The following is a 16,528-nucleotide window of genomic DNA, read 5'->3' as shown; positions in this document are numbered from 1 at the left end:
GGGTTAACAATTGACTTGTTCTCTCTCTCTGGTGGGTCAGTGGTGGGTACAGGGGGTTAACAATTGACTTGTTCTCTCTCTCTGTTGGGTCAGTGGGGGGTACAGGGGGTTAACAATTGACTTGTTCTCTCTCTCTGGTGGGGCAGTGGGGGTACAGGGGGTTTAACAATTGACTTGTTCTCTCTCTCTGGTGGGGCAGTGGGAGGTACAGTTCCTGTTCCCGTGTCGCCCTCATTTCAGATCCAAGAGGGTGCGATGCTGCCAATTAAAACCGGCCCCAAATCTGAAGGGATGGACAACACGAGAAACAATGACACATAGATCTAAATGTGCTGCATTTGTTTGTCGGAAAATTGAACTTTGCAGGTTCTGCCAGTGGGAAGAAAGTTGCTGAAATTACTTTGAGGAATCCTGTCATGAAAGAGCTTCACTCTGTCTCCAAACTGTGGTGTATCTGAGCTGGGCGCGCTGGCTGTACAAGCTTTGTGCCCAAGTCCGACAGATATTCTGCTTCACATTAACAGCCCGCCTCTTGGCAAAAATGGGAAACAAAATTAATTGAGCGGCTGTGTGTGTAACTCACGATTGGAAGAAAAGGCCTTTATTGGTTTTTATTCAAGAACTGAAATGCAATCGAGAGATTCTCATTGACAAGCATTGACGGTGTCCATCAGACCAAGAGAAATGTTCACAAAACTGGGTTTACCGCTGGATTTATTGACTGTTCTGATGATGGTCTTCAAGGGGATGGCTTCATGTCCTACCACACAGGAGTAAGAAGCACCGCTGGCCCAATCCTCGGCTGCAATGGATAACAGGCTGTACGTGAAGAAAGAGCTGCTGCTGTTCTCCGTCTTCACCTCGGTGTTCGTGTAGTTGCCCGAATTCACCGGCTTGTCATTGACGGTCCACTTGACGAAGATCTCTCGGGGGGAGAAACCTCTCACTAAGCAGGTGAGGCTGACCAACCTCTGAGCGGAGATTTCTTCTGCCGAGGGCAGGAGGACAGACACGGCCGGTTCCCGCGGATCTTTAGCTGCAGATAAATTACAATAAAGATCAATAAACTGGAGACTTCCAGAGACAATGATACCGGTGGTTAAATAAGCGAGATACGTGGTTTGCGCGGAATTTTAAAGGATTCCCTTTTTCGCCTCTGTGGCCTGTCCAGTTTTTCAGCCCAGAACAGAATGGAATAAAATCCTTCTCTCTGGGAGCTTGAAGAGTTGTACTGGAAAATTACACAGGAATCACTGCTAGGAACCAGGCCATTCGGCCAACTGATTTATACCAACTTTTATGCTCCACACGAACCGTCTCCCAGCTCATCATCTAAACCACGTAACATGTCTTTCTATTGCTTTCTCCCTCCTGCAATTATCTAACTTCCCCTTAAATGCATCATCCCATAGCCCAGAGTGTTTAGTTCGTGGGATTACCATTTGAATTATCAAAGTAATCTATTAAAATACTTATTAGAACGAATTGGCCCATGCACAAGCACCGGGAATAGTCAGAGCCTCTCACGTGTTACTACAATCACGCCACTCACCCATTTCCTTGTGGATGGAACCTCTGATCGGAGTGTGCATATCCCGATGGCTCACCACGCAGTCAAACACATCCCCGCTCAGCCAGTCTTGTGTCGAGATGTCTAACTTGCTGATCACACTGTCGCCCTCTCCCGGTTCACCGTGATTCCCTGGTTTCAAAATGTCCTTTTTCCGCTCCCAGGACACGGTGACTCCAAAAGGAGCATTAGACACGATGCAGGTTAAGGTCACTGTCGCCTCCATTAAGACCTGCTCGAGTGACGGCGGCGAAAGTGTGATTTTTGGATCGTTGCACGAGGAATCTTCTGTGAAGCAGAAATGAAAGTCAAGCAAAGCTTCATCTCCAGAGTCAGGATAGCAGCATTCTGCTTTAACTCCCTAAAGTATAATAAATCACCTTTGAGATATTAACCTCTCGTTGTTGCTTAACAACCATCATTATTGGAAGGACAACGAATTGGCAACCATCCCGGGAGACGCTTTAACATTTCCAGTGTATTTGCACCCAGCGCCACCTGTGATCGGCTGTGAGGCAAAGACCCGACATAAAACATTGAATAAAGTGGGGTGCAATTGTGTTATGCACTGAATAGCGCTCGTCCCGAAAATCCTTGCTCCTCTAGGCCCGCCTATCGATCCATCTGCCCGAACGCATTTGCGCTCAGTATAATGGCTCCACCCCCAGGATGAAGAGCTCTACATGAAAATTACACTGGGTCAAAACGAGTGTCAAATCAAATCCAGGATTATAGTTGCAACAGGAAACAAAGTTAATTTTCTGGTGTCTTGTGATTTTGGGGTTGATGAAAATGTGCAGGAACCAGTCGCAGCCCCCTCCCCCCCCCGGCAGAGCAGAAGTAAAAGGTCGTGGGGAGGGAATTTCAAGGGGTCTTTTGTCATGGGGAATAAATTGCAATACTGATGTGAAGTAGTTTTTTTTTAAATTTCTGTCATTAGTGAGCTTTTATCATGTCTAGTGAGAGAGAGTAAGGAGGGAATATAACCGCAGAACAGTAATAGAGTCATAGGAACAGGAGAAGTCCATTTAGCCCATCCATCCTGTTCTGCCATTCAATCAGATCATGGCTGATATCTACCTCAACACCATCTACCCGCTTTGGTTGTGCAACCCTTTACACCCTTGCCTAACAAAGATCTATCAATCTCAGTTTTGACATGTTCAATTGACCCCTACCCTCAACAGCTTTGGGAGGCCCGGGGGAGGGGTGGTGGAGAGAGTTCCAGATGTACACGAGACTTTGCGTGAAATTATCCTTCCTGACATTACCCCTGAATGGTGTAGATCTACTTTTAAGGTTCTGTCCCTGGTTCTGAAGTACCGCACCAGAGGAAATATTTTCTCGCTATCTACCACATCAGTTCCATTTATCAACGTAAACACCTCAATTACATCGCCTCTTCACATTCTACACAAAGGAATACAAGCCTAACCCGTCCTCATCATTTAACCGTTTTAGCCCGGTATCATTCGGGTGAATTTGATTTGCACCCGCTCTAAAGCCAGTTTATCCATCCTGCGGTGTGGTGCCCAGAAATGAATGCTGTGTTCTAAAAAGGCAGATCGTAAAATCATAGATATTTTCAGCATGGAAAGAGGCAATTTTGGCCCATCGTGTCCGCGCCGGCCAAACAAGAGCAATCCAGCCTAATCCCACTTTCCAGCTCTTGGTCCGTAGCCCTGTAGGTTCATTGCATATCCAATATTTTTGTTTAATGTGCTGAGGGTTTCAGCCTCTACCACCCTTTCAGGTAGTGATTTCGAGACCCACACGACGTTCAGGATGAAGACATTTCCTCTCATATCTCCTCTAAACCTCGCCCCAATTACTTTAAATCTGTGTCCCCTGGTTGTTGACTCATCTGCCAAGGGTAACAGGTCCTTCCTATCCACTCTATCAAGGCCCCTCATAATATTATACATCTCAATCAGGTCTCCCCTCAGTCTCCTCTGTTCGAAACAAAATAGACCCAGACTATCCAATCTTTCCTCATAGCCAAAATTCTCCAGTCCAGACAACTTCCTGGTAAATCTCCTCTGCACCCGTTCCAGTACAATCGCATATTTCCTGTAACCTGGTGACCAGAAATGCACGTGCTACTCCAGCTGCGTCCTAACAAGTGTTTTATACAGTTCAAGCATAAGCTCCTTGCTATTTTATTCCATGCCTCGACTAATAAAGGTAAATATTCCGTCTGCCTTCTTAACCCACTTATTTAGATGGCGTGCTACCTTTAGGGATTTGTGGACATGCACGCCAAGGTCACTTTATTTGTCTACACCCTTTCTAGCAATTTCTAGCAGTGGCCCTTACATAGTAAAGGCCTGGAGACACCGACTGTCGCTCCCAATATGCTCAGGCAACTCAGGATAAAGCTGAGACTAAGGGCAAGCAGAGGGCAAGCTTTGGCGAAGTGACGGAATCATGAACTGTGAGGAATCCTCAGTCAGGGCTTACACCGAAAGGAAAAACAAACTGTATGATTAGAAATTAGAAATAGTTCTGTGCTTTTTTACTAATTACGATAAAAGCCCTGACTGATATCAGCGCTCAGAGTGATCCGGAACTTCCCGGGGCGGTGTCCCTTACCCGGAGATCTGGTGATAGTTCGGTTTTGGGTGATTCCTTGATGAGAGACCTGGCAGGTATAGACTGAGTGGGCGAACCATTCCGCGGCAGAGAATGTCAGCCGACTGCTCGCCGAGAAGTTCCCATTCACCTCACATACGGGAGAGGTGATGAAGCCCGATTTCATAATTTGTCCATTCTTCAGCCAATTCACGGTCAGTGACTTTGGATGGAAATCGATGATTGAACACACGGCGGTTGCAGATCTGCTGCTGGTGATTTCTTCCTTGGAACTCAAGGTAAGGATAACAGCTGGATGATGTACCACAGGACCTGCAAGAAAATACATTTTATGGCGATTATTTGTTACAATCCAAACAATTAAGAACTTTAAAGTGGTTTTTAACATATAATCTACATCACCGAAACAGACCATAAGGCCCAACAGGCCTATGTTTATGTTCCACATGGGCTTCCTCTCTCCCTATTGCCTACCTGCTATCAACATAACCTTAGATGCCTTTCTCCCTCGTGTACTTATCTAGATTCCCCTGAAACGCATCTATGCTGTTCGCCTCGTATTCCATGCGGCAGGGAGTTCCATATTTTACCAATTCCTTGGGTGAAGAACTTTCTCCTGGACTCCCTATTGGATTTATTAGTGAATATCTTATATTTATGGCCCCAATATCGGGCTCCTGTTCAAGCAAAATATTTTATCTACGTTTAACCTTTAAATCGCTTCATAATTTTAAAGACCACCATTTGATCACCACTCAGCCTTCCCTTTTCTGGAGAAACGAATCCCACTCCGTTCAGCAATTATTGACAGTTGCAATTTTTCAGTTCTGGTGTCGTCCTTGTGCCTCTGTATCATTCTTATAATATGGTAACCAGCACTATGCACATTACAGTTGATCTGATCCGGAGATTAGAGCAGTGTACAGTACTCTATATGTGATATGGAGACCAGACATGTGCGTAGTACTCTGAGTGTGATATGGAAACCAGAACTATGCGCAGTGCTCGAATTTTGATTAGGAGATCGGAATGCACACTGAGATGTTTATGGAGACCAGACCTGTATGCAGCACTCTTAAAATGTTATGGAGACCTTATCTGTGTACAATACTCTAAATATGATGTGGAAACCAGACCTGTACGCAGCACTCACTGTGTGATATGAAGACCAGAGCTGTGCAATGACTCGAAGTGTAAGATGGAGACCAGAACTGTGCACATTACTCAAAGTCTGGTCTAACCAAGGTTGTATAGAAGTTGAACATATCATCTCTGCTTTTCACAATTTGCCTTCCTTGTATCCCACAGCACTCACCTGGCATTTTTACGTCCCAGACCGAGCCACCTCGTCGAACCTCGCAGTAGATTGGGCGACTCCCCACCAATGACTTGCTGATGGTTAACTGGCTGCTCAGTGTGTAGGCTCCCTTCTTGTTGAGGACTGACGGGTAGGTCTTCAATCCAGTGGTGATCGGCGCTTCTTCTGTCCTCCAGGAAAGGCTGGTGATTTCCGGGGAGTAGTCCATCGCTAAGCAGCCATAGGTGACGGGGCCGCCAGTGTCGGGTTGTTCACAGGAGGAGAGCAGGGCATAGAGTTTGGGAGCAGATGGTGTCGCTGGGAAAGATTGGCCAAGTGGACAAGTTAGACTCTGTAATCAGTGCTTATAAAATAACCAAACAACTAAACGTTTCACTACGGGGTAAACTAAATCCATCATTTACCGATCAAACCCGACATCAACATTTGAATTACTAGCAATTATGAGATCCGACGTGAAACGCCTCCACGTAACTCCAGTCCTGTACATAAGGATAGTCACGAGACTTAAAGGGGCTTTCTGTCCAGCAGGCCCCTTTTTACGGAGTGAATGCTGGGATATTGTATCGTGGATTTCTTCCTGCTATTATGGAACTCTCCCCTCAATCTCCAATCATTTTAACAGTAAATTATTTCACATTATATATTCTGAGTTCCTCCCTGCATCCTTTTGCTCTCATAATCTTATTAGCAGCACGAAATCAGGCCATTCCATGATATTAAAGTGAAGTCAACTCTCCATTTTAAGATGCTGTTTAAACTAACCTCTTGGACCAAGATTTTGGTCAATTGCCAGAATCACTGCTGACCATACTAAAGAAAACTGCTTATGTGGCCTGATATCAAATTTTACCTCCTTAAGCTCGTATGAATCGTCTTGGGACGTTTCACTACATTAAACGCGCTATATAAATGCAAGTATTGTTTTCAGGGGATACACTTGGTTGAATGTCGATGGGGTGAATTATCCTAATCACACAACTTCTACAGCAAGATCTACTAGTTGTATTAACTTTTTTTAATCCCGGCATGTTTATAAGCATGACCGAGAGTGATAAAATAATACAACTTTAAAGCACGGAAGGAGGCTATTCGGCCCATCACGCCTCTGAACGATCTCTCCAATAATCCCGTTCACCTTCCAATTCCCAATCTTCTTCTCAAACGTTCAATTTTATTAAGCTGTTATGGATTCTGCATGCAGCCCTCTTTCTGATAGGACAACCCATGTCCCAACAGCACCTGTGTAGAATAGTACAATAATACCCTCTCCCTTCATTCCTTTGCTGCTGATATTCAATCAGTGCCATTTACTCACCAACTCACCGACCTGGGGAAATATGTTTCCCGAATCCCTTCATAAAACCCTTCATAGTTCCAAAACCCCTCTATCAGACCTCATCTAAATCTTCTTTGTTCCCAGGAAAATATAGGACGTTCAAATAAATGGTTGAAGTTTCCTTTAAAATGTGAATTGATTACTTCAGCGCTCTGATTTGAACCGGGAACTTTTGCACAGCCTGATATCTCGGATTCAAGTTTGATCTCAATCGGGATTGATTCGGGCCTATCTCTTTCCTGCTCAGAATTGGAGGAAGAGCGATGCAGTATGAGTTGTGATCTGTCCCCTGTTACTGATTGGATGTCTCCTGACCTTCCTCTTCCCAATCACTCCATGAAATAATCCGAATGATGTACGGTTCCCAAAGCCGGTTATATGGAACGATGCTCTTTAAAAGCTCCATTTAATTTTACAAATTATTTTCCAGCCTCCCGCCAGTGAGAACATGCACTGCCTTCTGGGTCGTTGCAGGCACTTCTTGTTGTTGTTCGAACCGAACATAATCTAAACATCAGGACAGGTTTTCTTCTCCAAATACCTAATATTGGCAAAACTTAAACATTATAAATCGATTGGGTATCAGCCGGGTCTATGCTAGGAAGGAGAAGAACCTGGTTACTGCTGATATGGGTATCTCTCGATTCTGGTTTGTGCGGATTACTGAAACACCTGTGGTTTATTGGTCAGATACTGAAATCTCGGTCTACACCGTAAAGTTACAGAGAGGGTCGATGATGCTGTTGCAATAGATGTGTTATATATAGATGTTCAAATGGCATTTTATAAAGTATCTCATCAAAGAATTATTCGGAAAATAGAAGCACATGTGATTAAAGGGATGGAGGTAACTTGGGTATTTAATTGGCTGCGGGAGAGGAGGCAGCGAGCAGTGGTGAACAGATGTTTTTTCTGACAGAAGAGTAGTGGGGTCGCCCATTGATCGGTATGAAGAACATTGCTTTTCCTGTTATGTATATAAATTACCTGGACTTGTTATCGGGAATACAGTTTACAAGTTCACGGATGATGCAAACTTGGCAACGTGGGAATGTGTGAGCAGGATAGCAGCGGACTTCAGGAGTGCATCGACAGATTGGTGAAATGGGCAGGCACATGACAGATACAATTTAATGCATTTTGGAGGAACAACATGTAGAGGCAATATAATCTAACAGGCATTAATTTGAGGGAGGTGCCAGAGCAGAGGGTGCTGGGAGTACATATTCACATCTCTTTGAAGGTGACCGGGCAAGTTGATAAGAAGTTTACTAAATTGTATGCGTTATTGCCATTGTAAAAGGGGCCTTGAATAGAGAATCACGGGTGTCATGTTAAACCTTTACAAATCACTGGTTAGACATCGGATGCAGTAGTGTATACAATTCTGACCTCCACAATTTAGAAAGGATGACAAGGCCCCAGAATGATACCAAGGACCAGAGACTTCAGTTAGGTGGAAAGATTAGAAAAGCTGGGGTTGTGTATTAAAGCAGTGAAAATTAATTGGAGGCCGAATAGAGGTATTCAAAATTGAGAGAGGTTTTGTCAAAGCAAGTCAGGAGAAACGATTTCCACTGATGAGTACGTCGTTAATCAAAGGTCACAGATATAAAATAATTGGCAAAAGAACTAGAGGGAAAATGAGGGGATTTTTTTTTAAAAGAGAGGGTTAAGTTCTAGAAAAGCTTCATCATGTTGAACACCTCTATCAGATCTATGTTTATTGTCTGTTATAGTGAATTGGGACAGTTAAAATAAAGGGACTGAGAAATTTGGCTCAAACGATTCAATTGGATACCGTTAGAGTCTGAAAGATTATTGTGAATGGCAATTCATCGCAGGCTGAATGTATTTCTTTAAATGCTTCACAGAAGTGCAGTTCAGTTACTGTGTGCCTTGTGTTGTGACCCAGTCCAACAGCTGCATCTGACCTGCGTCTGTCCCTACCTTGTGCATTAAAAAAAAACAATTGAACGAAATGCTGATTTCAAACATAACGTTCCCATGATGGTTATTTGAAGCAGGAGTTCGACATTCACCAGTTAAATTGTCAAATTAACTTTCAGCCTACCATAAGATCAGAACAGGCGCTGCTTTCTGACCATTTCAATCTTTTCCAGAAACTGTTTGTTCTGAAATTGAACTCAAGATCAGACCAATCTCATTCAATCATTATCTGATACTCAAAATGTTTAACGTTTATCAATTAATCAAAAATGAAGCAGTTATTTTGCAATAAGGTTAAACTCAATTAAGGCATTGTTGTTTCATTGGAGCAATGGAAATATTTATTTGAACATATCTGCCTTGCTAACTCGAACTTTATTAGTTGGATACAAATTAAGGCTGCTTGAATGCCCCTGGATAAAGCATTTTCAGGTCTGTTATATTACAAATAATATAGAGTAAAGCTCCCTCTGCACTCTATGCTCAGCTGTATCAAGGGATTGATTTCGAGAAAAGCCATGCCAATACTGCACTGTCAAACAGTCCAGATAAGGTAGCGCACTAGTTAAATAGAGAGCAGAGCTCCATCTACTGTGTCCCACCAAACACTACCACGGCAGACAGAACACGAGTTAGATAAAGAGTAAATGTTGCCTCTACACTGTCCGATCAAAGAGTCACGGGACAGTTACAGCACGGGTTAAATACAGAGTTAAGCTCCTTATACATTGCACAATCAGACTGACCCAGGGCAGCTACAACACGGGTTAGATAAAGAATACATTCTCACTTTGCACGATCCCATCCAAAACTCCCAGTGTCCCAGGGCAGATACAGCAATGGTTAAATAGAGAGTAAGGCTCCCTCTACACTGCCGCATCAAACGCTCCCAGGGCATGTACAGCATGGGATAGATACAGAGTGCAGCTCCCTCTACACTGTCTCGTCAAACACTCCGACGGCAGGTACAGCATGCGTTAAATACAGAGTAAATCTCTCTCTACACTGTCCCATCAAACACTCCGAGGGCAGGTCTCTCCGGTTAGATACAGAGTAAATCTCCCTCTACACTGTCGCACCAAACAGTACCGGCGCAGGTACAGCAGGGGTTAAATACAGAGTATAGCTCTCCCTTCACTGTCCCATCAGGACTCCCGGGACAGGTATAGCATGGGTTAGAAACTGATTAAAGCACCTTCAACAGTTTAACAGAAGTGTTTTTGAACTTCTGCTTCTGAATGCCAAAAATTGCGTTATTGGTCCCATTTGTGAGGTGCCTCCTCTAACTTAACCTGAAACTGTCACATTTTTCAGAGATACAAACTTCTCAAATAAATGAGTCGAATTGTACTCATCGAAATACAAGAGGACAAAGTGGAAGGTTTACAGCCAATCAGGAGGGCTCCTGATTCTCACACAGTGAGCTGGCTCACAGAAAGAGAACAGGCACAATCTTGCTCTCAGCAGATAGATGGTTCCATCTTTCAGTTTCAATAAAGCTGATTTACAATTGGTCTCTTGTCAATTTCCGATCATCTCAAAAGTGCACGTTTTAAAAAAAATTAAACTGATATTAAGTTGGAAAACTTTCTTCGACTTCCAATCATGTCTCCCTCCATCTCCACAATCGTACAAATTATGAAAACAATTTTATCGAAATAATCTACATTCCATGGTAGTTTGCTGCATTTTATCGGGACTACCTTTCAGAGTAGGAATTTAACATACCAGGAAACAGTTACATTGAAAACCGATTAGCCACTGGTTCAATATAATTTCATAATTAAATATAACCTGTAAAATCATCGAGGCAAAAGACGAAGTTAATTCATTAAAATCTGCGGCGACACCTTATCCATCTGAACAAAACTGAGTAAGACAAGGCTTGTTTACTAAGTTAATCTTAGACATAATTTAAAATTTTCGCCAACCCGAGAGTTGTTGCAGTAACTGTAATCCTGTCCAGTATACATCGCAATTGTGGGAGTTCATTAATGGTTAATGAGTTCACACTGATATTATACGCTAAAGTAATATTGATGTTTGCTGATGTAATACTGCATCATAATAAAATTAGTATATATTCATTTTAATCATGTTCCTGCTTCGTAACGTGTGACATATTAGCGTTTCAGTTAATTTAATATGGCACTTATCAATTTTAACATATTAAGAATCATATTAAAAGATGAAGACATTCAGACTAATATATTATGTTTACTTGATTCAAATCACATTTGAATAAGTTAAAATGATCAGGAGCTTCCAATATATTCCCCCCTTCTCGCGAAACATGTAAACTCTGCATGTTTCTGAACTCTCTGATACAACATAAACTCCCTCTTTTCTCAGAGTGGATTTCACATGATGAATTTAGGAGTGGACTATTTTAAATAATTCAATGTCTGGCCGTTGTTACATCTCACTAACTATCACTGGGCTGTAACGCTGTATGTTTTCTAAATCAGGGCCCTCCAGTTTAAACATTATCCTCATTTTTAACTGTAAAATATATTTTATGAAGTCACAGGCAACAGACAAGTGTGCAGTCGGTAACATAGACTCCACTATTTAATAACATAGAGAATCTTTTTTATATTTTACTCCCGTAATTCACACAATGCCCGTAAATTAATTATTAAGCTATTTATTGAAACTACTTTCCAGAATGATCAACGTAATATTGGCGGGGAAGAATTCATTCAGGCCATCTGCGACACTGACATTTCATGAGCAAATGGAGGAGAGATTGTGGTGATGAATTTAACATGAACCTCAGTTAAACATAACTCTTAAATGTAATGTGTTCACTCTCTATAATTCTACCCCATATGCAGCACAGCTATGGGAGACTGGATGTTGTTATTCAATTCAAAAATAACATTGACCTTATGGTAATTAAATTAATCAGCTTGACTTTGAATGAGTTGTGTGTCTGTCAGTCTGAACTTTCCTTGAATTTAAATAGAATCATATGAACAATGCTCTGACTGCCAGCGACGTCTAACGCTCAGGCTATCATCTTACAAATGGTACAGATTAGTTTAGTGGTAATTGTCTCGCTATGAAACAAAAAATTTAATTGAACAAATTACGTAATTTTAGAATTTAATAACCCGTCAGATTTATGACATTTACAAACTGTAATTTACAACTCGCATTTAATTGATAATTGAATACAATCTGTTGTGGATCTGTGTAAAACAGGGAGATAATTAATTTAAGACCCTTCTTGAACTGGAATCAGTATGCTGTTATTAAAATCATTTCAGACCGAATCAGAAATTGTCGCCAGCCTCTTAAATTTTCTGCTCACGTTAATTGTGACCAGTGCGCAGCAGAATTGTGGGATGCGAATAATGGTTAATGCAAGAATATTAATTGCATCGCATATTTAGTGATATTGGGCAATATTACCGTATTATAATTGTTTGAGTTATATTTATTTAACTACCCTTCAACCTGCAAATTTTTAATCGTATAATTCGAAATTACAGCAATATTTCATGGATTAAATGTGTGCATCATAAAGCATAGGTTAATAGTTGAACCTGTAATTCTCACTTAAATAATAAGATGGAGAACATTATTTAGTAACGATTTTTGATTTATAAACCTGCTTTTTGTCTGCCTACAATTATCTTTGAAACAGTTTTAAACGGATCATAAAAACTTGCAGCAGTTTGATGTCATTGAGATAAACATCGCACAAAAGTCAAACAGTTTCACAAAAGTTTTGTTATTCAAAGTAACCCAGACACACTCTCTGCTCAGCAGCTAAACAGCAAACCACAGCACTGAGCGGCTGAATACAACAACAGAATGTTTTGTGGAGAAGCAGCTTAATTCTATAAACGGTTTCAGCGGAATCAAATGTAACATTGCCAAAAAATGTCAATGCAGTGTCCAGCGAACCTGTCTATCACTGAACGAATTAATTATTGAAATAAGTAGAAATATAAAATAATGAGAGCAGAATTGTGATTAGATGGATCATGTTAATCAATTAATATTGATATAGGATATTGTTGTGCTATTGCGTGTTATTTCTATTCATTTGTATTAAGTTCAATCTGATTCATATCACAAATATATTAATTATATAGTTCTTCATTACAGTAACATTTCACATATATGAGCATTCGTCAACTTTTGATCAATAAATGACATTGCAATTATCAAAAAATAAAACACAATAAAATATCTTACATTTACTTATAACATCTAAAGCTTTCTGTTTCTGCCTAGAATCACCTTTCAAACACATTTAAATATAATATTTGCATTTGATCAGAAAACATGCAGCAATTAGATGTTGCAGAGATTAAGCATTGCAGAAACACCAAAGGATTTAACAACCATTGGGTGTTTAAAGTAACCCAGGCACAGAGTCCCATCGGCAGATAAACACCAAATCACACCAATCTGGGGATCAATCCCTGAACAACATGTTCTGTGGAGAAGCAGTTTCATTCCATAAAAGCATTGCAACAGAATCAAATGAAACATAGCAACAAATCTCAGTACAGAACCCAGCGAATCAGTGAATTATTGAAATAAACAGAAATATACAATAAAGACACAAATTCCACAGTTGCAGAAAGAGTGAATGTTTCTTACCTGCTGTCACTGTCACCATGGTGCCTTCTCCCCAGTAGTCCATGCCGTCACAGTGTTACATTCCCTGGGCTGGGTCACACAATAACCGGCACTGCGTAAAACAGACAGCAATCCAACATTAGTTTAAATATTCACATCCCAGAGGCAAAGTAAAACCACAATGGATCTTCATAAAATGATAAATGTATTAATGGATATTGTTCACTCTTTATAAATGCACTGGTGTTATATATTTCACAGAGCAACCCGTGAACAGTTCATGAAATTACCAACTGATCAATGAATAATGATCAGTTTATCCATATTAAACTGTGCTGGTAGGACAGTGCTGGACATAAATAGGACTTCACTGCAGATACAGTGGATTGTGAAAGCGAGCACTGACCCAGACTTACTCAATTAGTGCTGAGGGGTTTTTGTATTGACAGTAATTGCTGTGCCACCCACTGTACCACAGTGAGACATGCCGTGCCAAATACTTCAGCTGACAGTTAACTGTAAAATACAGAGACTAAATTACACAGTGCTCTAAAAAAAATTCATTCCGACTCCCATAAGAGTGCAACAGCCAGATATTTCAAGTTGTGCTGGTCATTTTACTAATCTATTTTACTTCGAGCCATTGCTTGTTTTCAAGACTCGTTTGCTTCGAATCTCCTGCGGTGGCAATGATCGCAGGCGTGAGCAAACTCCGTGTGGGGGGTTTTTGTACGAGGCGCTCGCCGTGTACAGCACCGTGACCCCACTGTTGTACCACAGTGGCAGGGACCCGCACAAATACTCCACTCATTCTCTGATTAACGCTGGCAGAAAATAAATTGCTCAATCAACAGAAAGGTTTATCAGATTTTGATTGTCGAATGATGATTCTTTCTGAGAGCGCAGAAATGGACCAAAGTCCTACCCATAGTTACAATATTAAAGCTTTCATTGAATCCTCGTTGCTAATCCTGGACACAGTAACGATAAACCATCTTCATCTGTACAAAGTTCGTTAATGTGCATTTTATTCTTAAACAGTTTATTGCTGCAGCAAATACATTCTTGCAATGTAGGTTATACACATCTCTTGATATACTTTACACCGTTACTGACCTAGAATTCGATGGAAGTTGCTGCAATTGCTCTCGATCACTTTCAGTACGAGCCCAAGACGGGTTCGGGTCGCTGTGGGTCTTTTGCACAGTAATACATGGCGGTGTCTTCGGTTCTCAGATTCTTGATCTCGATGTAGGTTGTGGAAGATGTTCTTGAAGGGATGATCCGACCTTCCACTCCAGGCGCGTAATATATGCTACTGGACGCTTTATAGTAAGCAAGCAGCCACTCCAGCCCCTTCCCGGGAACTTGTTTAACCCAGTGCATGTAGTAGCTGTCCAAACTGAACCCGCTCACTGAACAGGACAGTTTGTGAGATTCTCCGGGCTTCATCGACACAGAAGCCGACTGGGTCAGCACGATTTCGGACTGGACATCTGTCAGAGAATGAAATAAATTGTAATTACTTTCGAGAACATTCACATCAATGAATAGTAATAAAAACACAATATCTGAAGCCGCCTTGTATTGTGTCACGGAAGCAGCGAGAAATACTCACAGGTGAAGCAGGCCAGAAACAAACAGAGACACGGGGCAAGTCCCATCGTCGGGTCTCTCGGTGTAACTGTCTCGGGAAGGTGTCTCGGCGCCTCAACACCGCCTCCTGATTGTGAACCTGGAGCTGGGTCCCGCTATTTAAACTGTCCGGTCCCCTGTGTGTTTGTGTGTGTGTGTGTGTGTGAGAGAGAGGGGGATGGGGACTGGGAGTCACATGCCTCCCCCAGCAGCAGACTGACTCCTCCCCTATTTCCCTGTCTGAATCCAGCTGTGTAAAATATAATACATCATTAAAAATCCGTGTTTTCTGTACATTACCCAAAATTACCTTGACTTTGATTGCCGATATACTGCTGGGCATTATATACCGAATATCGAAAAGATTTTCAGTAGAACACTGAATCAGTGTCAGGATTTACATTCCCCACAAACAGCCCACACTGACTCCGTGTCCAATTCCTCTCAGGTGGATGTAAAATATCCCATCGCATTATTTCGAACAAGAGCAGGGGAGTTCTTCCCTGTGTTTGTTCAATAGTTATCCCTCAACAAACTTCACTAAAATATCATTTCGTCATGTATCACGTTGCTGTTAGTTGGATCGTGCTGTGCACAAAAACGCTGCCGTGTTTCCCTCCATTACAACAGCGATAACACTCCAAAACATAGTTAATTGTCTCGAAAGAGCATCCTGTTTTCGAGAAAGCAGCTATATAAATGGAAGTCTTTATTTTTGTGATCGGCAACTGCTTCTGGGATGGATATGCTTCCCGGTTATACAGCAGGGAAAGCTAAGTTAGGGAACAACATTACATTTTATCAGATAGCATCCATTGCGCCTGTGCAGCTCCACACTTAATACAATCGTTCCTGACCCAAATCGGGCACTGGATCTCAGTCCACCCGTGTGAAGACTGTTACTTAATTTCACGCTGAGCAATTCTAACTGTTAAAAGTGAAGATCTACACCTATCTGTATAATTGTGAGGAGTTCGCACAGTCCGCCCAAAGCTATCTGGGTGAGAATTAAATCACTCTGCCTCGCTCTCTAATCGAAATTACATTACTGTCCCACCGTCCATGGAAATGTCCTCAACACTAAAGATTAAACGGGGTCGATCAGTGTGAACCGATTATCCGTAGCTTTGGGATATTATTGGTTTGAGGTAACATTTTTAATTTGCACCTGGAAAGGGAAATCATTATAATAAATGCTTTAATTGAGTGTCGCCATTGTGCAGTTTGATTCGGTGCTGACCTTAACCCAGCTATGGCCAGCTGTTGTGATGCCAAGTGTATGTCTCTCACAGTTGTACCAGAGGGTGTTTTATTTAAAAATATAAAGGCTATCAATAACAATTAGATCAAAACTTTAGTAACTAGAATTCCCGGTCAGAGGCTCCATCAATGGGTCTGTAACGCGGCAGACTGCAGCTCATGGGGTCAAGTATAAATTATCAAAGGAACCAGGAATTGTGATATGGATTATTGCGATCTTTATATCTGTACCTCTATATGTGTATGTGATACCAGCACAGGCATC

At 41.7% G+C, this 16,528-nt stretch overlaps 1 pseudogene; it reads right to left on the bottom strand.

The window, feature by feature from the left end:
• Nucleotides 1-602: 602 nt before the first annotated feature.
• On the bottom strand, nucleotides 603-15,032 carry LOC139247669 (Ig heavy chain C region-like; annotated as a pseudogene).
• Between the last annotated feature and the right edge of the window lie 1,496 nt (nucleotides 15,033-16,528).

The sequence above is a fragment of the Pristiophorus japonicus genome, unplaced genomic scaffold (assembly GCF_044704955.1).
Source record: "Pristiophorus japonicus isolate sPriJap1 unplaced genomic scaffold, sPriJap1.hap1 HAP1_SCAFFOLD_279, whole genome shotgun sequence".
Lineage (NCBI taxonomy): Eukaryota > Metazoa > Chordata > Chondrichthyes > Pristiophoridae > Pristiophorus > Pristiophorus japonicus.
This window is presented reverse-complemented; position numbering and strand designations above follow the sequence as displayed.